The following is a 21,957-nucleotide window of genomic DNA, read 5'->3' as shown; positions in this document are numbered from 1 at the left end:
TGAACCCGATTGAACATCTCTGGAGAGATCTGAATATGGCTGTGCACCGATGCTCCCCATCCAACCTGATGGCGCTTGAGAGGTCCTGCAAAGAAGAATGGGAGAAACTGCCCAAAGATAGGTGTGCCAAGCTTGTAGCATCATACTCAAAAAGACTTGAGGCTGTAATTGGTGCCAAAGGTGCTTCAACAAAGTATTGAGCAAAGGCTGTGAATACTTATGAACATGTGTTTTTATTTATTTTATTTTATTTATTTTTTTTATAAATTTGCAAAGATTTCAAACAAACTTCTTTCACGTTGTCATTATGGGGTATTGTTTGTAGAATTTTGAGGAAAATAATGAATTTAATCCATTTTGGAATAAGGCTCTAACATAACAAAATGTGGAAAAAGTGAAGCGCTGTGAATACTTTCCAGATGCACTGTATGTTAGTGGATTGACTTGCTGAACATACACTCAATTGTCTGAGGAAGCTGGGTGCCATTTTTGTTTCTTTTGCACCACACCTCCCACCAGCACCCCTGGAAAATCATCGTCCTTATCTTAATGAATTTGCAAAGATTTCAAACAAACTTCTTTCACGTTGTCAGTATGGGGTATTGTTTGTAGAAAATTTTTGAGGAAAATAATGAATTTAATCCATTTTGGAATAAGGCTGTAACATAACAAAATGTGGAAAAAGTGAAGCACTGTGAATACTTTCCAGATGCACTGTAAGAAATATCAAATGGCTTACTCATTCCAATGTATTTATGAAGGAGAGTGCCTGTTTGGGACATGTAAATACTTTGTGGCCACCCTTCGTTTCTATTCTCAGTTTGGCCAGAAACATCAATGCAAAAGTGATCTTCCGTTGATGTAAGAGTTTCTTACATTCCTTGAACCGATTGCATTTCTCTCGTCGAATTCCAAAGTCCAGGAACAAGAAAATATTGTGATTCTTCCAAGAAAGCTTTCCTTTGCTCCATGCCTGGCGCAATACAAGATCTTTATCGGATGATCTCAGAAATGTGGCCAGAATTGATCGGGGCCTGTCTCCCTCAGCAGATCCACGAGCCAGGACTCTGTGAGCTTGCTCGATTTCCAGTTTATGGTCTGTTATGTCGAGCAGACTCGGGAAGAGCTTGTCCAGGAATTTCACCATATCTCTGCCTTCTTCATGCTCAGGAATTCCAACAATCCGTATGGTATTCCTTCAGCTCATATTTTTGAGATATTCCAGTTTTTCCAAAATGTGGTTTTGGACGCGGACGGATTAGCGTATAATTCCCTTTCCAATGACTCCAGATAATCGATCTGTTTCTCAACATCTGCCACTCTTGTGACCAACTCAGCGAATTTTGTTTCCATCACCGTAATCGATCAACGTATTACGGCGAGATCCTCCAAGTCAACAACAACCTTCATCAGCATCACTGAGATGTTGGACAGTTGACGCTGAATTTCTTCTCCCGACGTGCCTTCCAAATCGAGTCCCCGGCTCGTAGGGCTGTCAGAGGTTTCAGCTTGAGCACGTAAGTGTCTTTTAATGTCTCCAGAGTCTGAGGACTTTGACTTCTTTGCCATGTTTACCTCAAAGAGTAAATATGTAACTGGGTGTATCGAATCTCACTGGATTATAACATGAAAATAATTAAAAAACTAGCAAAGTGCGCAGAGCTCATGGCTCACATGGCTGCTTCTCGCATGGCGTCACATGTCCACCTTAGGTTGCTATCTTGTTTGTAAACGTTTGTTTTGTTTCCTAGTTCTGAGTCTTGCCTTGTTTCAGTGTTTACCCTATTTTGTATTTAATTTATTTTTCATTAAACTAGCAGCATTTAGATCTGGCTCTGTTGACTTCCAACCTTACACCTATGTTTGGGTTAGAGAGGGAGTAAGGTAAGAGTTTTGTTGTTTATTTGAATTTTATTTTGAAAGTTTAGGAATTACTCCCCTAAAAGTCAGAAGAACTTTATTTTTGTTATTTTGGCCTGGTCCCCTCCTGACGTCTATTTCTTTTTTGCACTTGTCAATAAATCTTACTTTTGCGTGTTTCAAAAATCTGACTGATTTTTGTGGAGTGCTGGGACAGGAGAGAAGAGCTCTTGGGTTGCCTGTTAAGGTTTTTTTATATATTTTCTGTTCATAAATTTCCTTGTTCCCTATCTGTCACTCACTCGACGTTGGTGTCGATGTAGTGACACTACGGGTCACTCTTGGGAGCCCGAGACACCTTTGGTCTTTGATAAAAGGCCAATGAAAATTGCCGAGTGGTATTTGCATGCCACTCCCCCGAACATACGGGTATAAAAGGAGCTGGTATGCAACCACTCATTCAGATTTTCTCTTCGGAGCCGAACGGTCATGCTCATTGAGCTGAATACTACTGTTCATTCACCTCTGCTGGATCTGACAGCGCATTTCAGCGGCTTCTCCCTCCTCTGCACTGATGCACTGCAGAGAACGCCCCTGGGCACTTCGGCAGAAAAACTAGAGAGTATATTTTCTGAAAGAGCATTTTTCTCCTCTAAAAGAGTATATATTTCTCTAAAAGAGCGCACACACGGAACGTCTTTTTAAAGACGCGTCTTTTTAAAGATGCTTTTCCGATTGTGTGTTATTCCTGGTTGTGCTCGTTATCTCTCGCCTTCTAACGGTCACGATCACTGTCTTTCGTGTCTGGGCACTGCTCACGCGGAGACAGCGTTCGTGGATGGTCATGTTCTCATTGCGAGAATATGTCCATGGCAACGTTGCGGTCGTGGCTAACCTTCGTAAGAAAGCGAGCCACCCCAGAGGCTCCCGCCTCGGTCCTTTTACCCACGGGTTTGAGGCCAGCGCGGCTAGCACTGGGGGCGATTTGGGGACCCCAATGGGACTGCCTCCGCTGGGTATCCCCCCGTGGATCTCCCATTCCCCAGCACGCTCATCTGCCCCGATCAGGCTTCCGGGTGAGTCCGCCGGCTCGTCTCATGGCAAGTTCGACCTCTTATTCGGAGCCCGCGAAAGTGATGAGCTCTCGAGCGCAGCATCGGAGAGTGGGCTCGTCCAGTCGGAAGCCTCAGCTGGGCTCCTCCCTTCAGGGTCGATCGCCCAGTCACAGGCTTACGCGGAGATGATGACATGCTTTCCCGGGCAGCCGCGAGCGTCGGTTAGAGTGGATTTTCCGCTCTTCCCTGAACCTTCGCGGCTCGGTGATTGGTTCCTGGGCTCGCGGCGCCGCTCAAAGCCATGCCCCGCCCCCATTCCTTTCTTCCCGGAAGTGCATGAAGAGCTGACAAGGTCGTGGGAGGCACTTTTTACTGCCCGGTCCCGATCTTTTCAGCTTCCCCGCTCTCACTACCCTCGATGGTGGGGCGGCCAAGGGTTATTCGCAATCCCCCGGTGGATAAAGACACTCGCGGTACACCTATGCCCGCAGAGCACTGCCACCTGGCGCGGGTGCCCAAAGCCCCCGTCCAAGGCCTGTAGGTTTAAGTCGTCTCTGACGGCCAAGGCCTATGGTGCCGCTGGACAAGCCGCCTCCGCCCTGCACGCCATGGCTCTCCTGCAATTCCGCCAAGGCGCTAAAGGAACTGCACGAGGGTAGTTCCGCCCCGGGATTGATGCAGGAACTGTGCTCGGCGACCGACCTCGCTCTCCGAGCGACGGAGGTCACGGCGCGGTCTCTCGGGTGGACGATGGCCACACTAGTGGTCCAGGAGCGCCACCTTTGGCTCAACCTGGTCGAGATGGGTGAGGCCGACAAGACACGATTCCTTGCTGCCCCCATTTCCCAGGCGGGCCTATTCGGCGACACCGTCGAGGACTTTGCCCAGCAGTTCTCGATGGTAGAGCAGTAGATAGATGCTAGCCGGCATATCCTGCCCCGGCACAGCTCAAGATCCCACACCCCATCTACTCATCGCCAAGGGCGTCCCCCTGCGGTGACTGCACCGGCTCCACCGCAGCCCGCCCCTTTGGCCTGGCCCTGGCGTGGAGCCCACCGCAGGAAGCAGACGCCACCCGTCTCGCGGCTGCCAAGAACCCGTGAAAGGCTTCAAGGCGCCCTTGAGACGGCCGACCCAGGGACAACGAAACCCGCTGCTCTGGAGCTGGTAAGCAGATCGTCATCTTTTTGTTACCTTTTGCATTTAATTGCGCTGCATGCCCAAGTGGCTGCAGTACTCAAGAGCTCAGCAAGAGTGGTTTCCTTGTTCCCTGGGTCACGTATCCAGTGTGTACAGCTGGCATCACGACCACCGTCCACCACTCCATTTGGCAGGTGGCACAAATCCGCCCCCGATGTGACAGTCTCCACGGGTCACAAGGACAGGCCTCTTCCTCCCCCGTCCCAGGCTGTTCCGGGGGTGGTCACAAGGAGCCAGGTAAGTGCTTCGATGTCCTCGGACTCAGCACGGCCACGACGTGGTGTGGCAACTCAAGCTCCGCCCCGCCGCGAGGCCCCACCTGCCGGTACATCCGATGACATTGTCCCTTTGGTTCCCCTTGCGCGGAACTTGGACGCATGGCTTGCGCCTTCCAATCTGTCACGAGGGCTGGTCTGGACTGTCCGACTCGGCTGCGCGATTCACTTCACCGGGCATCCGCCCAGACTTCACCTTGGTGAAAGACGAAAATGCTGCTACCTTGCATGGAGATCGCTACCCTCCTACGGAAGGACACGATAGAACCTGTCCCTCCAGCCGAGATGAAGAAAGGGTTTTACAGCCCCTACTTCATTGTTTCGAAAAAAGGCGGTGGGTTGCGGCCAATCTTGGACCTGTGAGTACTGAACCGGGCTTTACACAGACTCCCGTTCAAGATGCTGACGCAAAGACGCATTCTAGCAAGCGTCCGGCATCAAGATTGGTTCGCGGCGGTAGACCTGAAGGATGCGTACTTTCACGTCTCGATCCTTCCTCGACACAGACCCTTCCTGTGGTTCGCGTTTGAGGGTCAGGCATATCAGTACAAAGTCCTCCCTTTCGGCCGGTCTCTGTCTCCTCGCATCTTTACGAAGATCGCAGAGGCTGCCCTTGCCCCATTAAGGGAGGTGGGCATTCGCATTCTCAACTATCTCGATGACTGGCTAATCTTAGCTCACTCTCGAGATGCGTTGTGCGCACACAGGGACCTGGTGCTCTCACACCTCAGCCGACTAGGGCTTCAGGTCAACTGGGAAAACAGCAAGCTGCTCCCGGTTCAGAGCATCTCTTTTCTCAGTTTGGAGTTGGACTCGGTCTCCTTGACGGCGCGCCTTACGAACGATTGCGCCCAGTCGGTGCTGGCCTGTTTGAAGGTGTTCAAACAGAAAACAGCGGTTCCACTGAAACTTTTTCAGAGGCTCCAGGGGCATATGGCATCCTCGGCGGTGGCCACCCCGCTCGGGTTGATGCATATGAGGCCGCTTCAGCACTGGCTCCAGACTCGAGTCCCAAGACGGTCATGGCGCCACGGGACACCGCGTGGCCATTACGTCAGTCTGTCACCATCTTTTCAGCCCTTGGACCGACCCCTCATTTCTATGAGCAGGTGTTCCTCTAGAACTGGTCCCCAGGCGCGTCGTGGTCATTACAGACACCTCCAAAATGGGCTGGGGCGCTGTTTGCAACGGGCACGCAGCCACCGGCCTCTGGACGGGTCCACAGCTGCGATGGCACATCAACTGCCTCGAGTTGTTGGCAATTCTGCTCACCCTGCAGAGGTTTCGGCCGTTGATCCAGGGCAAGCATGTGTTAGTTCAGACAGACAACACGACAATGGTAGCATATGTCAACCGCCAAGGTGGTTTGCACTCTCGTTGTATGTCACAACTCGCCCGCCGTCTCCTCCAACGGAGTCAGCTGCACCTCAAGTCGCTGCGAGCCACTCACATCCTGGGCAACCTCAACACTACAGCGGACGCACTGTCACAACAGGTTACCCTCAAGGGAGAGTGGAGACTCCACCTTCAGGTGGTCCCAGCTGATTTGGAGTCAAATCGACAGGCACAGGTGCACCTGTTCGCCTCCCAAGAATCCTCCCCACTGCCCGCTCTGGTACACCCTGACCGAGGCCTTCCTCGGCATAGACGCGCTGGCACACAGCTGGTCCCCTGGCATTCGCAAATATGCATTTTCCCCCAGTGAGCCTGCTTGCACAGACCCTGTGCAAGGTCAGGGAGGACGAGGAGAAGGTCGTCCTGGTAAGCACCCTACTGGCCCGCCCAGACGTGGTGCTCGGACCTCACGCTCCTCGCGACAGCTCCCCCCGGGCAAATTCCCCTGAGGAAGGACCTTCTTTCTCAGGGAAGGGGCACCATCCGGCACCCGCGCCCAGACCTCTGGAATCTCCATGTCTGGCCCCTGGACGGGACGCGGAAGACCTAAGCTGTCTCCCACCTGCGATGGTAGACACGTTCACTCAGGCTAGGGCTCCCTCTACGAGGCGCCTGTATGTCTTTAAGTGGCGTCTGTTCGCTAAGTGGTGTTCTTCCCGTTGGGAAGACCCCCAGAGATGCGCAGTCAGATCAGTGTTTTCCTTCCTGCAAGAGAGGTTGGAAGGGAGGCTGTCCCCTTCCACCTCGAAGGTGTACATTGCTGCCATAGCAGCACATCACGACGCAGTCGACGGTAAGTCCTTAGGGAAGCATGATCTGATCATCAGGTTCCTAAGAGGTGCCAGGAGGCTGAATCCCTCCAGGCCACGCCTCGTTCCCTCATCGGACCTCTGTAGTTCTTCAGGGTCTACAGAGAGCCCCCTTTGAGCTTTGCAGTCAGCCGAGCTTAAGGCACTCTCCTTGAAGACTGCCCTCTTGACTGCGCTCACTTCCATCAAGAGGGTAGGTGACCTGCAAACGTTCTCTGTCAGCGAAACGTGCCTGGAGTTCGGTCCGGGCTATTCTCATGTGATCCTGAGACCCCGACCGGGCTATGTGCCCAAGGTTCCCACCACTCCTTTTAGGGACCAGGTGGTGAACCTGCAAGCCCTGCCCCAGGAGGAGGTAGACCCAGCCCTGTCGTTGCTGTGTCCGGTGCGCGCTTTACGCATCTATTTGGATCGCACGCAGAGCTTTAGAATCTCTGAGCAGCTCTTTGTCTGCTTTGGTGCACAGCAGAAAGGAAGCGCTGTATCCAAGCAGAGGATCGCCCACTGGCTCATTGACGCCATAACTATGGCATATCTCGCCCAAAACATGCCGCCCCCGGTAGGACATTTGCAGAGCAGCGGGCTGGGCAACACCCAACACCTTTGCAAGATTCTACAACCTCCGGGTGGAACCGGTTTTGTCCCAGGTAGTGGCATGCAACACAAGCGGATAAGCCCGGGATAGCCGGCCGGGTGTATCGCTTGCACATAGCGCCTTCCACCTCCTTTTGAGCTGAAGACGTGCGCTGTTAATTCCCAGTAGTGTTCACAAAAGTTGTTCCCTGGTTGACTTCCTCCGAGCCCTGTGGCAGTTGAGTTTTCGGAGAGACTCGCTGCCGGCCCAGTACACGCGCTAACTAAGAGCCCGGTTCTGGGGTAGGTGCTCTGCATGTGGCGGTTCCCTGTAAGGCTAACCCCATGCGATCTATATCTTCCACTAATTCATTCCCTGCTGGCAAACTGCGTCTTCCTTGGGCAGAGCCCCTCTGCCCCAGTCTCCATGTTGTAGTAACTCTTCCCCCATTGGGCAGGATCTACCTTGAAGGCTCTCCACATGGTTGGAAAGACCATGTGAGGTATTCTTCCACTTAAATATCCCCCATCTCTTGGGGCGAGATGTGGTCTCCACGGTGTCCTCCCCTTGGGAGGGACACCCCCCGACTAGACCTGGCGGCCCAGTCGGATAATCCCCCTACTTTTTTAGGGAGTGGAAAAAGAGAAGGGGAAAGAGGCCATGACTGGGTTAAGCCTGTCTCTATCTCTGGGTAGTCGACTTGTCCCCAAAAAGGGCCGTTCGACAGTCATAACTGTGTTAGGGAAGGTTACGTGTCGACCTGGTGTGCTGGCTATGAGGCACACAGCAAGTCTGCCCACCACACACCGCCAGTTCACGTAACACAGTTCAGCCTTGTGGAGTTTTGTATAGGGACCCCTAGTGTCACTACATCGACACCAACGTCGAGTGAGTGACAGATATGAAACGTCATGGTTACTGGTGTAACCTCCGTTCCCTGATGGAGGGAACGAGACGTTGGTCCCTCCTGCCACAACGCTGATCTACCCGCTGAAATGGCCGGACCTTATATCGGCTCCTCAGCGTAAAACCTGAATGAGTGGTTGCATACCAGCTCCTTTTATACCCGTATGTTTGGGGGAGTGGCATGCATATACCACTCGCCAATTTTCATTGGCCTTTTATCAAAGACCAGAGGTGTCTCGGGCTCCCAAGAGTGACCCCTAGTGTCACTACATCGACACCAATGTCTCGTTCCCTCCATCGGGGAACGGAGGTTACACCAGTAACCATGACATTACCCCCTCCTCAACCCTAGATTGGGGAGGCATGTAATAGCACTTTAATGTATCCCTTTTGCAAAATCCTGAATTCCAACAAATATTAAAGGCTGAAATCAATGTTTATATGGAGACCAACTGGTCCTCAGTATCATCTGTGGGTGTGGCTTGGGAGGCACTTAAGGCAGTTCTTAGGGGTCGGATCATACAGTATGCCTCATTCATCAAAAAAATCCAAAGCATGAGAACTCGTGGAGTTGGAAGGGAATATTAAAGGTGCCAAGGCAGAGCTGAAGTGCCAAAAGTCATCTGATGGCCTCAGAGAATTGACCCGATTGAAATACAGATATAATACAATTTGTTGCGGAAGGTGGAGTTTTGGCTATTTAGGGCAAGACAGTCATACTTTGAGTCAGGGGACAAAGCAGGGAAGCTTTTGGCTAGATATATAAAGCAGATAGAGGCTTTTTCCCTCAGTGAAATTTGCTAGTGGTGAAATATTTAAGATTTAAAATATTTTTTAGAACTCCCTAAACTGACGACTGAGCAAAAAAATGATCTTGAATCTGAGATAAACTTGGAGGAGCTTGGCGAGGTAATTAAGGCCTTGCCTACAGGCAAAGATGGCCAGATGGTTTTGCCACTGAATTTTTTTTATCTTATGCTACAGAAAAGGCTCCATTTTTGAATCATTAAAGAATGGAAAGCTTCCGCCAACCATGGCACAAGCCCGGATCAGTCTGATTCTTAAAAAGGACAAATATCCAAGTGAGTGTAAGTTACCGTCAAATTTCCCTGATCCAGATAGACGTAAAAATATTGTAAAAAAGTTTGGCTAACCGATTAAGTTATGACATCTCTTATACATATAGATCAGGTGGGGTTTATTTGGGGCCGCAGCTCTTCTGATAACATTAGGCGTTTCATATATATTATGCGGTCAGTGGTGAATGTTCAGACTCTGGCCATCTCACTTGATGCCGAAAAGGCATTTCATATGGTAGAATGGGATTATCTTTTAAAGATTTTGGAAATATACAGGTTCAGGAATACATTTATTAGCTGGATTAAGCTACTTTATAGACACCCGGTAGTGGCGGTACAAACAAATGGATTAATTTCAGATTATTTTACTCTGGATAGGGGCACCCGGAAGGGCTGCCCTCTTTCCCCATTATTGTTCTGTCTTGCCCTGGAACTATTAGCAGCTGCGATAAGAAAGGAAGATGATTTTCCAGGGGTGGTGGCGGGAGGTATGGCATATAAGCTTTTGCTTTACGCAGATTATATTTTATTATTTATCTCTGACCCCACTTACAGAAGGGACGCAGACGTAACAGGCAATCTACTTTATAGCTCCGTGGTACATGGTTCCTGGAAGCTGTGCAGTGCCACCTATGTGATTTTTGTCGATGCCTTCTGCGTTACCGTGCTGGCCTGGGGGTCCGCCAGAGAGTGGCGCCCGAAAATGGCCCCACATAAAAGCAGTTCAGCCATCACCCACAGGGTGGTGACACCATGTCCCACAGCAGATTTATAGCAATGGGTGCTTTCTCCATTCATAAACATTGCAGCTGGACACCCAGGTGGGTCAGGGAACACCCCCCAGTGTTCCTCCAATTGGCTGACACCGGTGGTGTGTCTGGGAGTGTGCGGGGCTGTCCATAAACAAAGTATTTGTCCACTTACCAAGTGTATTAGGCCACTTCACCCCTATGGGGCCCTGGACCCCGGGGGTGTGTCCCAAAGGGGGCAGGGCCATCCATAAACAGTGTATTTTTCCACTTACCAAGTATATTATGCCACTTCATACCCGAGGGGCCCCAGACCCCGGTGGTGTGTACAGGAGTGGGCGGGGCAGTCTAGAAACGTATCATTTTTACACATATTCATAATATTATTTCAGTTCCTCCTTGCGGAGCCGAGAGCCCTGGTTTGTATCTGGGAGGGGGTGTGGCTTCCCAGAAACATGTGTTTTGTACATATAATATAAAATATATTTAAAATACAGTACAAAAATATAAAAATAAATAGACATTTGGTAAAAATTGCTGTAACAAAGTGTACATTTTAAATATTTTTATCAAATATTAAAACAAAATTAAAAGTGAAATATGTTGAAAATAAAACAAAAATATAATACAATTGGGAAATTATTAAATTAAAATTAAAAACACAAAATGAAACAGTGCAGCATAAATTTGCAACTTTAAATTGAAATGTAAAGCTTAAACTTGTGTTGGTGTGTGTGTTACATCGTTGTTTTTAGTGTCTATAAACAGTGCTTTACTTGTTTTAGAGTATTATTTATTGCTAAAGTGTAGCATAATTTATTTGTCTATTGTCACCTCGCACGACCCGTAGTTTTGGTTGCCCACCTGACTAGCCTTGTTTTGCAAAGTAGCATTAAGGCTTTAGCAGCACCAGGTTAGATATTTAATCTGCGTGATCCATAGTCATTCCAGGAGAAGTGATCTATCCACAGGAGTCTGCAGTTGCGTGCAAGTGTGTTTATTTCGTTGTTTTACTTTGTTGTAGGGTGGTATTCATTGCTAGACATGTGCTGTTTTTTTAACTGTCTAACCCTACTTGTGTAAAGACCAGCAAGTCTACCTGTGCGAGTCCACTGAGCAAGGACACGAAAAGGCGCCACTCACAATAGCACTTAAGTATATATTAATTTGATCTCTTTTGTTATTTTCCATCTACATACAAACATGTCTACTTCACGAATAACATATACCTTCAAGCACATCCATGTTATCTGTTACAGACCGTTTACACAACATAGATGCAAGACAAAATGCAACCCACACAACCTACAGCCACTTTGCACTTCAGCACCTGCTCTCTCTTTATCAGTTGGACTCTGAATCTGCCAGTCAGCTGTGAACAAAGCTGACTTCATTCCAGCCTTCACCACACAGTCCACCCACAGCATCCTGGCACTGACAGAAACATGGATATGTCCAGAGGATAGAGCAACACCTGCTGCTCTCTCCAACAAGTTCTCCTCTCACACCCCTTGACACACCGGTAGGGGTGGGGTAACAGGTTTGCTCATTCATGACAACTGGACTGGAGTTTGATGTCCTGCTGTCCTCCTTCCTGGAGGATGGTAGACCACTTGTGGTTCTTGGTGATTTCAATGTACACCAAGACAAGCCCCAGGCCACTGAACTGAATGCTCTTCTGGCCTCATTTGACTTGGAAAGACTAAGCACCACAGCAACTCACAGATCGGGCAACCTATATTCTTGTTACTCTTTTACATGTCTCAGATCACTACTTTGTTCAATTCAACATGACTCTCCCGTCTACATTAAAACAGACTCCACCTCTGGTTTCCTTTCGCCGTGACATCCATTCTCTTTCACCCTCTCGCTTTTCCACTGCTGTCTCTACCTCTGATCAGGTTCTTAGACTATTTGAAGACAAGGCTGGATCTGGATCAGACAAACCCACAACTCCGTAGCAAGTGCCAGATTTATAAGGAGATGCTGGAAACCCTGCGCAAGCCTGGTTCAAAGTCCAATTCACAGGCGGTGTGCAAAAGAAAGTAAATGCCTTTCCTGTTAATTTTGTTTTGTCCTTTTATTACTAAGGTTATTGTTGTTTACTGCTACAGTCCTGAGTGTTGTGTTTTTAATAACCTGTCTCTTTCTCTATTTTTTGTTTAATCTAGGTACGATCGATTTGTTGAGGGCTCACGCAGCGTCAGAGAGTGCCGGGAGATTTTGAGGGTTGCGAAGGCAGACTTCCTAAACATCTTCGGGCAGTTCATCTCAGGCACCAAGGTGGACAACAGTGACAAGATGATGTACTGCTACTACTGCGAAGCGATCATGGTCTTCCATCACTTTCAGCACCAAGGAGCTGTGGAAGGCTTGACTGTAAGTTCATCTATTTAAATAGCTTGAAGGAGTTTGTCCCTGTGATATGCTGTAATGGTTTTTTGGAAATGTATGCATTAGTAAATTTAAATTTTTCAATGTTTTTCAGGTCTCAGAGTGGGTGAACAGAAAGGCATCTAATGGCAGGCTTGTGGCTGGCATCAGCAAACACAAAACAGCGACCATGCAGATCACTGCATTTGTCTTGACGCAGGAGGAGGAAGCTGTTAGTTTTAGTATGATTCAAAGTATATATTGCTTAGTGTTTTACAGTCAAGTAACTGTCTTTCTTGTTTCCACAGTGGTTTCAGGTGTACTATGAGAGCATTTGGCCTGGATACAACAGTGGTACTACTAACAATTTTTTTTTTTTTATCACAAAAGGTATTTTCCACACTTGATGTAAACACTGCCACAGACACACTAAGCTCTACTTTAACAACCTGTCTAGACAACATCTGTCCTCTCTCCTCTAGGCCAGCACATACTACACCACCCAGCTCCTGGCTCTCTGACCTCCTTTGTGAACATCGGACTGACCTCAGGGCAGCTGAGAAGAGATGGCAGAAATTTAAATATCCAGCAGATCTAGGTAAGTATCAGTCTCTGCTTGCAACTTTTTCAGATAATGTTAAATCTGCAAAAACGTCCTAGTACCAGAACAAGATCAACAGCACCACAGACACTCGCAGCTTGTTTAGAACATTCAACACACTTCTCTGCCCTCCACCACCTGACTCATCACTGACAACAGACATCTACACCACATTTTTTACTAATAAGGTTACAACCATCAGTAATACATTCTCAGCACCACACCCTGTCAAACACCCGTCTCCTGTATGCAACTCCTCTGTCTCTATGTTCTCTCCTCTGACTGACATTGAAGTCTCTAAACTCCTCCTCTCCAACCACCCCACCACCTGTTCCCTTGACCCCATTCCTTCTCACCTTCTCCAGGCCATTTCTCCATCCATCCTACCTGCACTCACACACATAATTAACACATCTCTACTTACAGACACTTTTCACACTACATTTAAGCAGGCTCGAGTAACCCCGCTACTGCAGAAACCCGCACTTAATAGAACACTACAGACCAGTCTCTCTCATCCCATTCATGGCGAAAACACTTGAAAGGGCAGTTTTCAATCAAATCTCTGCCTATTTCTCACAGAACAAGCTGCTGGATGACAATCAGTCAGGCTTCAAAAGTGGACACTCCACCGAGAATGCCCTGCTGCCTGTCACTGAGTCACTGAGACAGGCGAGAGCTGGATCCAGATCGTCTGTCCTGATTTTACTGGACCTATCTGCAGCATTTGACACAGTCATTCATCAGATCCTACTCCCCACCCTCTCTACTCTGGGCATCACAGGAACTGTGCTTAACTGGTTTAATTGCTATCTCTCAGATAGGTACTTCAAGGTAGCCTGGAGAGGTGAGGTGTCCAAATCACATCAGCTACTTACTGGGGTACCTCAGGGATCAGTGCTTGGGCCACTTTTCGTCTCTATATATGCATCACTGGGACCCATCATTCAGGCACATGGTTTCTCTTACCACTGCTATGCTGATGACACACAGCTCTACTTGTCTTTCCAGCCCAACAACACCATGGTGGCTGCTTGAATCTCTGCCTGTTTGGCAGACATCTCAGTCTGGATGAAGGAACACCACCTGCAGCTTAACCCAGCCAAGACTGAGCTCCTCGTCTTTCCAGCCAACTCTGCCATTGAACACAACATCACAGTGCAGCTGGGTGCAACTACAGTAACGCCTTCCAAAACGGTCAGAAATCTAGGGGTAACCATCAATAACCAACCCAATTTCACAGACCACATCTCAAAGACAGCACGATCATGTATATTTACACTCTGCAATATAAGGAAGATAAGACCATTCCTCTCTGAACATGCCACACAACTTCTTGTTCAGTCACGCTCTCATTGCAGGCCTCCCTGCATGCGCAGTTAGGCCCCTGCAAATGATCCAGAATGCAGCAGCACTTCTGGTCTTTAATGAACCAAAGAGAGTGCATGTTACATCACTCCTTCTCTCTCTTCACTGGCTGCCGGTTGATGCATGTGTATAATACAAGGCTATGATGCTGGTATACAGAACAGTCACTGGGTCTGCTCCAGCATACCTAAAATCATTTCTGCAGAGCTACGTTACCACCAGAAGCCTGTGGTCAGCTAACGAGTGGCGCCTGGTTGTACCAAAACAAAGAGGCACCAAAACACTTTCCCATTCTTTCGGTTTCATCGTACCACATTGGTGGAATGACCTTCCCAACTCAATCCATGAAGCAGACTCACTCTCTGTCTACAAAAATTGGCTAAAAACACATCTTTTCCATAAGCACTTAACCATTCACTCATAAAAAAAGATTATATATATTCATGTTACACTCTAATCTGTCTTGAATACTATTATTCTGATGCTAGTGAAATGTTGTAATGCAGCACTTTTTGTACCACTGTCTCCTTAAGATGAATCACTTATGATGTGTTATTCCTCTTTTGTAAGTCACTAGGGATAAAATTGTCTGCCAAATGAATAAATGGAAATGTAGAATATCATCTCATAATGCACAACATGTTGAACCTCAAGGCGGATGAGCTAAAACAGCAAACACTTGACATTTTTTAGAATCCTAGCCACACTCCCTCCTCCAACACCAAGTTTAAGTCTTTCTCCCATAATCTCTTGAGAGACGCTGAAGCCCCATACCCCAGACTCTGAACTAACAGGAGTAATACACTGATGCCTCATGACCTTTTCCAAAAGCAGTAATCACGACTTTCGCTTTAGGGGGGTGTATGTTACCCACACAAATAGTACTAAGCAGGTCTAAATGAACAAACACTTTACTACAGTTGAAGTCTACAAAATATGAAAGTGATTATTGTCAAGTTGGTCGAGTTGAAGCAGTCAATGTAAAATAACTAAAAGGAAACTATATAAATTCATCTAAAATTTTACCTCACAAATTTGAACTTAAATAAAGTTATTAAGTTTAGCCACAGACAGACAGAAAGGGTAAATAATCTACTGGTTCTAAACTGTTTTGTTGTTTTTCTCACCTCTTGAATGTGACCAGTAACAAAACAAACTACATCAGATGATAATGAGCTTCTTTTAGAGTCATTAAAATGCCAAAGGGATAAAAACAAAATGCACAGAAAATATACATCAAAATAAATATAATTATCACAAATTAAGTTCCCTATCTGTCACTCACTAGACGTTGTGTCGATGTAGTGACACTAGGGGTCACTCTTGGGAGCCCGAGACACCTCTGGTCTTTGATAAAAGGCCAATGAAAATTGGCGAGTGGTATTTGCATGCCACTCCCCCGGACATACGGGTATAGAAGGAGCTGGTATGCAACCACTCATTCAGATTTTCTCTTTGGTCATGCTCATTGAGCTGAATTTCTACTGTTCATTCACCTCTGCTGGATCTGACAGCACATTTCAGCGGTCTGCCCCAGTTGGGCTTCCAGATGAGTCCGCCGGCTCGTCTCACGGCGAGTCTGGCCTCTTGTTCGGAGCCCGTGAAGATGATGTGCTCTCGAGCGCAGCATCGGAGAGCGGGCTTGTCCAGCCGGACGCAGAAGCCTCAGTTGAGCTCCCCCCCTCGGGACGATTGCCCAGTCACAGGCTGATGCAGAGATGATGGACATGCTTTCCCAGGCGGCTGCGAGCGTTGGGCTAGAGTGGAACCCTCCGCCCTCCCCTGAACCCTCGTGGCTCGATGATTGGTTCCTGGGCTCGTGGCGCCGCTCAAAGCAGCCACGCCCTGCTCCAGTGCCTTTCTTCCTGGAAGTGCACGAGGAGCTGACGAAATCATGGGGGGCAACTTTTACGGCCCGGCCCCGATTCCTCAGTTCCCCCGCCCTCACTACCCTCGATGGCGGGGCGGCCAGGGGCTATACGGCGATTCCCCCGGTGGATAAAGCACTCACGGTGCATCTATGCCCGCAGAGTGCCACCACCTGGCGCGGATGCCCAAAGCTCCCGTCCAAGCCCTGTAGGTTCACATCGTCCCTGACGACTAAAGTCTACAGCGCTGCTGGACAAGCCACCTCTGCCCTGCACGCCATGGCTCTCCTGCAGGTCCACCAAGGCGCTAAAAGAACTGCACAAGGGTAGTTCTGCCCCAGATCTGATGCAGGAACTGCGCTCGGCGACCGACCTCACTCTCTGAACGACGAAGGTCACGGCGCGGTCTCTCAGGCGGACAATGGCCACATTAGTGGTCCAGGAGCGCCATCTTTGGCTCAACCTGGTCAAGATGGGTGAGGCCGACAAGACACGGTTCCTTGCTCCCCCCATTTCCCAGGCTGGCCTATTCAGCGACATCGTCGAGGACTTTGCCCAGCAGTTCTCGGCAGTGAAGCAGCAGATGGAGGCTATCCGGCATATCCTGCCCCAGCATGGCTCAAGATCCTGCACCCCGTCTGCTTGTCGCCAAGGGCGTCCCCCTGCGGTGACTGCACTGGCTCTGCCACAGCCCGCCCCTTTGGCCCGGCCCTGGCATAGAGCCCACCCGACGCCACCCGTCTCACAGTCGGCCGCTAAGAACCCATGGAGGTTGTCAAAGTGCCCCTGAGACGGGAGACCCAGGGTCGAAGAAACCCACTCACCTGGAGCTGGTAAGAAGACCACTCCATTCCCCGGTGGAGGGCCGGATGGAGAATCTTTTGTTGCCTTTTTGTTTGATTTTGCTGCATGCCCAAGTGGCTGCGGTACCCAACAGTTCAGCAAAAGAGTGGTTTCCTTCTTCCTTGGGTCACATACCCAGTGTGCACGGTCGTCATCACGACTACCGTCCACGGGTTTTTCCTTGCAGGACTTGCGCTCCAGAGGTGGTCTTCCCGCCCCTGAGCTGTGGCACAAAGCCGCCCCCTATGTGACAGTCTCCACGGGTTACGAGGACAGGCCTCTTCCTCCCCCATCCCAGGCTTGTTCCAGGGGTGGTCACAAGGAGCCAGGTAAGTGCTTCGATGTCCCTAGACTCAGCACGGCCACGACGTGGTGTGGCACCTCGAGCTCTGCCCCACCGCGAGGTCCCACCTACCGGTATGTCTGACGACGTTGTCCCCTTGGTCCCCCTTGCGCGGAACTTGGATGCGTGACTTGCGCTTTCCAATCCATCGCGATGGCTGGTCCAGACCGTCCGACTCGGCTACACGATTCAGTTCGCCAGGGGCCTGCCCAGGTTCAGCGGTATCCACTTCACCTTGGTGAAGGACGAAAATGCTGCTACCTTGCGTGCGGAGATCGCTACAGAGGGGCGCGATAGAACCTGTCCCTCTGGCCGAGATGAAGAAGGGGTTTTACAGCCCCTACTTCATCGTACCGAAAAAAGGCGGTGGGTTTGCGGCCAATCTTAGACCTGCGAGTACTGAACCGGGCTTTACAGGCACAGGTGGACCTGTTCATATCCCAAGAATCCTCCCACTGCCAGCTCTGGTACGCCCTGACTGAGGCCCCCCTCAGCATAGATGTGCTGGCACACAGCTGGCCCCCTGGCCTGCGCAAATATGCGTTTCCCCCAGTGAGCCTACTTGCACAAACCCTGTGCAAGGATAGGCAGTACGAGGAGCAGGTCATCCTGGTAGCACCCTACTGGCCCACCCAGATGTGATTCTCGGACCTCACGCTCCTCGCGACAGCCCCCCCTGGCAAAGTCCCCTGAGGAAGGACCTTCTTTCTCAGGGACGGGGCATCATCTGGCACCCATGACCAGACCTCTGGAATCTCCATGTCTGGCCCCTGGACGGGACGCGGAAGACCTAAGCGGTCTACCACCCGCAGTGGTAGACACGATCACTCAGGCTAGGGCCCCCTCTACGTGGCGCCTGTATGCCTTTAAGTGGCGTCTGTTCGCTAAGTGGTGTTCTTCCCGACAGGAAGACCCCCAGAGATGTGCAGTCGGATCAGTGCTTTCCTTCCTGCAGGAGAGGTTGGAGGGGTGGCTGTCCCCTTCCACCTTGAAGGTGTACGTTGCCACCATAGCAGCACACCACGACGCAGTCGACGGTAAGTCCTTAGGAAAGCACGACCTGATCATCAGGTTCCTGAGAGGCGCCAGGAGGCTGAATCCCTCCAGACCGCACCTTGTTCCCTCATGGGAACACTCTGTAGTTCTTCAGGGTCTACAGAGAGCCCCCTTTGAGCCTTTGCAGTCAGCTGAGCTTAAGGCACGCTCCTTGAAGACTGCCCTCCTGACTGCGCTCACTTCCATCAAGAGGGTAGGAGACCTGCAAGTGTTCTCTGTCAGCGAAACATGCCTGGAGTTCGGTCCAGGCTACTCTCATGTGATCCTGAGACCCCAACCGGGCTATGTGCCCTAGGTTCTCACGACCCCTTTTAGGGATCAGGTGGTGAACCTGCGAGTGCTGCCCCAGGAGGAGGCAGACCCAGCCCTATCATTGCTGTGTCCGGTGCGCGCTTTACGCATCTATTTGGATCACATGCAGAGCTTTAGAATCTCTGAGCAGCTCTTTGTTTTGGTGCACAGCGGAAAGAAAGCGCTGTCTCCAAGCAGAGGATCGCCCACTGGCTCATTGATGCCATAGCTATGGCATATCATGCCCAGGAAATGCGCCCCCGGTAGGGCTACGAGCCCATTCTACCAGGGGTGCAGCGGCCTCCTGGGCCCTGGCCAGGGGTGCCTCTCTAACAGACATTTGCAGAGCATCGGGCTGGGTAACACCCAACACCTTTGCAAGGTTCTACAACCTCCAGGTGGAACCGGTTTCGTCCCAGGTAATGGCACGCGATACAAGCGGATAAGCCCGGGATAGCCAGCCGGGTGTATCGCTTGCACATAGCGCCTTCCACCTCCTTTTGAGCTGAAGATGTGCGCCATTAATTCCCAGTAGTGTTCACAGAGAGCCTCTCTGCCCCAGTCTCCATGTTTGTAGTAACTCCTCCCCCGCTGAGTAGGATCTACCTTGAAGACTCTCCACTTGGTCATCAAGACCATGTGATGTATTTTTCCACTTAAATACCCCCCCCCTTGGGCGAGGTGTGGTCTCCGCGGTGTCCTCCCCTTGGGAGGACCGCAGTGTCCTCCCCTTGGGAAGGACACCCCCCAACTAGTCCTGGCGGCCCAGTTGGATAATCCCCCTTCTTTTTTAGGGAGTGAAAAAAAGAAGGGGAAAAGAGGCCATGACTGGGTTAGCCTGTCTCTATCTTTTGGGTAGTTGACTTGTCCCCAAAGGGCCGTTCGACACTCATAACTATGTTGGGGGAGGTTACGTGTTGGCCTGGTGTGCTGGCTACGAGGCACACAGTGGTCTGCCCGTCACACACCACCAGTTCACGTTACATAGTTCAGCCAATTGTGGCATTTCGTATAGGGACCACTAGTGTCACTACATCGACACAACGTCGAGTGAGTGACAGATATGGAATGTCATGTTTACTTGCGTAACCTCTGTTCCCTGATGGAGGGAACGAGACATTGTTTCCCTCCTGCCACAATGCTGAACTACCCACTGAAATGGCCGGACCTTGTCTCGGCTCCTCAGCCTAAAACCTGAATGAGTGGTTGCATACCAGCTCCTTTTAGACCCATATGTCCAGGGGAGTGGCATGCAAATACTTTTTATCAAAGACCAGAGGTGACTCGGGCTCCCAAGATTGACCCCTAGTGTCACTACATCGACACAACGTCTCGTTCCTTCCATCAGGGAACGGAGGTTACGCAAGTAACCATGACGTTAAACAAGTTGAGCCATGTACCGAACTGAGCACTCAAACTTTCAGTCCTTTCTTCTTCTTCTTGTTTTTTATTGGCGGTTCACATTCTTAGATTGTGCTTTATCTACTGTGGGTGATGGATCTGTTATGATTCTCTGTTGTTTGCCCTGGGTTTAGCCTTTGTCTTCTGTTTACCCCTGGACTACACTTCCCATAATTCCCTGCTTTGATCACCTCCAGCTGTTCCCCATGGTTTCTCAACTGTTTTTCATTTACCACGTTACCCATTGTGTATTTAATGCCCTGTTATTATGTGTTTTGATCCTCTGTTCTTGACCCGTTTCTATCATTCATGTTTTCTCTGTTCCTGTGTTTTTCCCCCATCATGGATGTTTCTTTTGTTCCTCTGTTCACCCTGTTAATCTGTACTTCGTTTATTTTGTTAAATATTGTTAAGCTGCATTTAGATTCTGCTCCTGTGACCTCCTTCATTGCAACCGAATCAGAGACATTCCTACTACTGAAATTACATCAATGATGAAAAGAAATTCAAATTATTTTAATCTTTTCTTTGAGACCGCACAAAAAAGAAAATATGACTGAAACAGACAAATTGCTAGCAATGCAGACTTGTATAGTGTGAAAACTTTGAAAATACATCTACATTTTAAAACCCCAAATTATTAAATTTTAGGCCTTTATCGCATTTCAAGCCTTTATTCGGAAAATTGCATTCAGCGCCTGTACTATATAAGGAACTAAAGAGGACCGTTATATTTGTGACTTCAACACCTGTGACACCCCCCCCCCCCCCCCACAAAATGGCTTGTTCCGTCCCTCCAGTATTCAAGACACGTTTACGGCCTTGAGTCTGAAAAAGTGTTTTTGTATCTTACCTCAGTTTCAGTGAACTTGTTTACATTCAGCAGATCTGTTTGCCTATTACATTTTTTAGAGGTAATGTAGATTACTCCCCTTGCAGTTCTCCCATTGGGAGTTCATTGCAAATTTGGCGCGAACTTGCCGCAAATTCGCTACTGATCATTTTTACATGCAAATGAGCTTTGTGGCAATCTTGCAGCAAATTGTCCATTGTTGCCAAAGGTGTGCTGCAGGTTCACCACTACCAGTGAAGAGCTGCAAACTTCTGGCAAACATTTGCGGCAAATCACAAGCTCATTTGCATGTGGAAATAATGAGTGGCAAATTTGTGGCTAGTATGCATCTTCTTTGCCAGAACTAGATTTTTTTGTAAGGGTCCTTGGGCTTAGACTTTAAATAAATAATTACATGTGTAGGACGTTTGAGTTGAAGAGATGTGCATGCAGATCAACGAGTTTGTGAAGTGGTGTGAGGAATCCTTTCTTCAGTTAAACTTATTTAAGACAAAAGACATGATAATTGATTTTAGAAAACATGCTCACACACATTAAGTCACATCCATTAAGGGTCAGACAGTAGAAAGTGTACAATACTACAAATATCTTTGTGGTAGAGGAAGCAAATTGTGAAGCCGTGTGTAAAAAGGGGCACCAGCGTTTGTTTTGTTTAAGGAAACTGTCCCATTTTCACACTGACAAAACTATGATGACCTTATTCTATCGTGCTTTTATTGAATCAATTTGATCCTTTTGGAAGTCCTGGTTCGGAAACCTATCTTTAAACAACAGAAGTCTTTTGGGTCAAATTGTCAAATGGTCTAGTAGGCTGATTGGGGAGTCACAGCTTAACCCAGCGTCCCTGTATACCACACAGTTACAGCGGTTGGCTGGCTTGATCTTAAATGATGACTCCCATCCCTTGCACAGTGAATTTCAGCTTCTTCCTTCTGGACGAAAGTTTATAGTCCCACAGAGTTCCAGCAGTTATTAATCAATTGAACAAGTTGTAGCAACATTGCTAAGATGATGATATAGATGCAATGTCTATTTTATTTAACTATTTATATATTGTA

General features: G+C 48.9%; 1 protein-coding gene across 1 annotated transcript in view; it reads right to left on the bottom strand.

Moving 5' to 3' along the window:
- The window catches only part of LOC127418621 (zinc finger protein 501-like), a 315,184-nt gene that overhangs the window by 244,989 nt on the left and 48,238 nt on the right, over positions 1-21,957 (bottom strand). The window lies entirely within an intron of this gene.

The sequence above is a fragment of the Myxocyprinus asiaticus genome, chromosome 28, assembly GCF_019703515.2.
Source record: "Myxocyprinus asiaticus isolate MX2 ecotype Aquarium Trade chromosome 28, UBuf_Myxa_2, whole genome shotgun sequence".
NCBI lineage: Eukaryota > Metazoa > Chordata > Actinopteri > Cypriniformes > Catostomidae > Myxocyprinus > Myxocyprinus asiaticus.
This window is presented reverse-complemented; position numbering and strand designations above follow the sequence as displayed.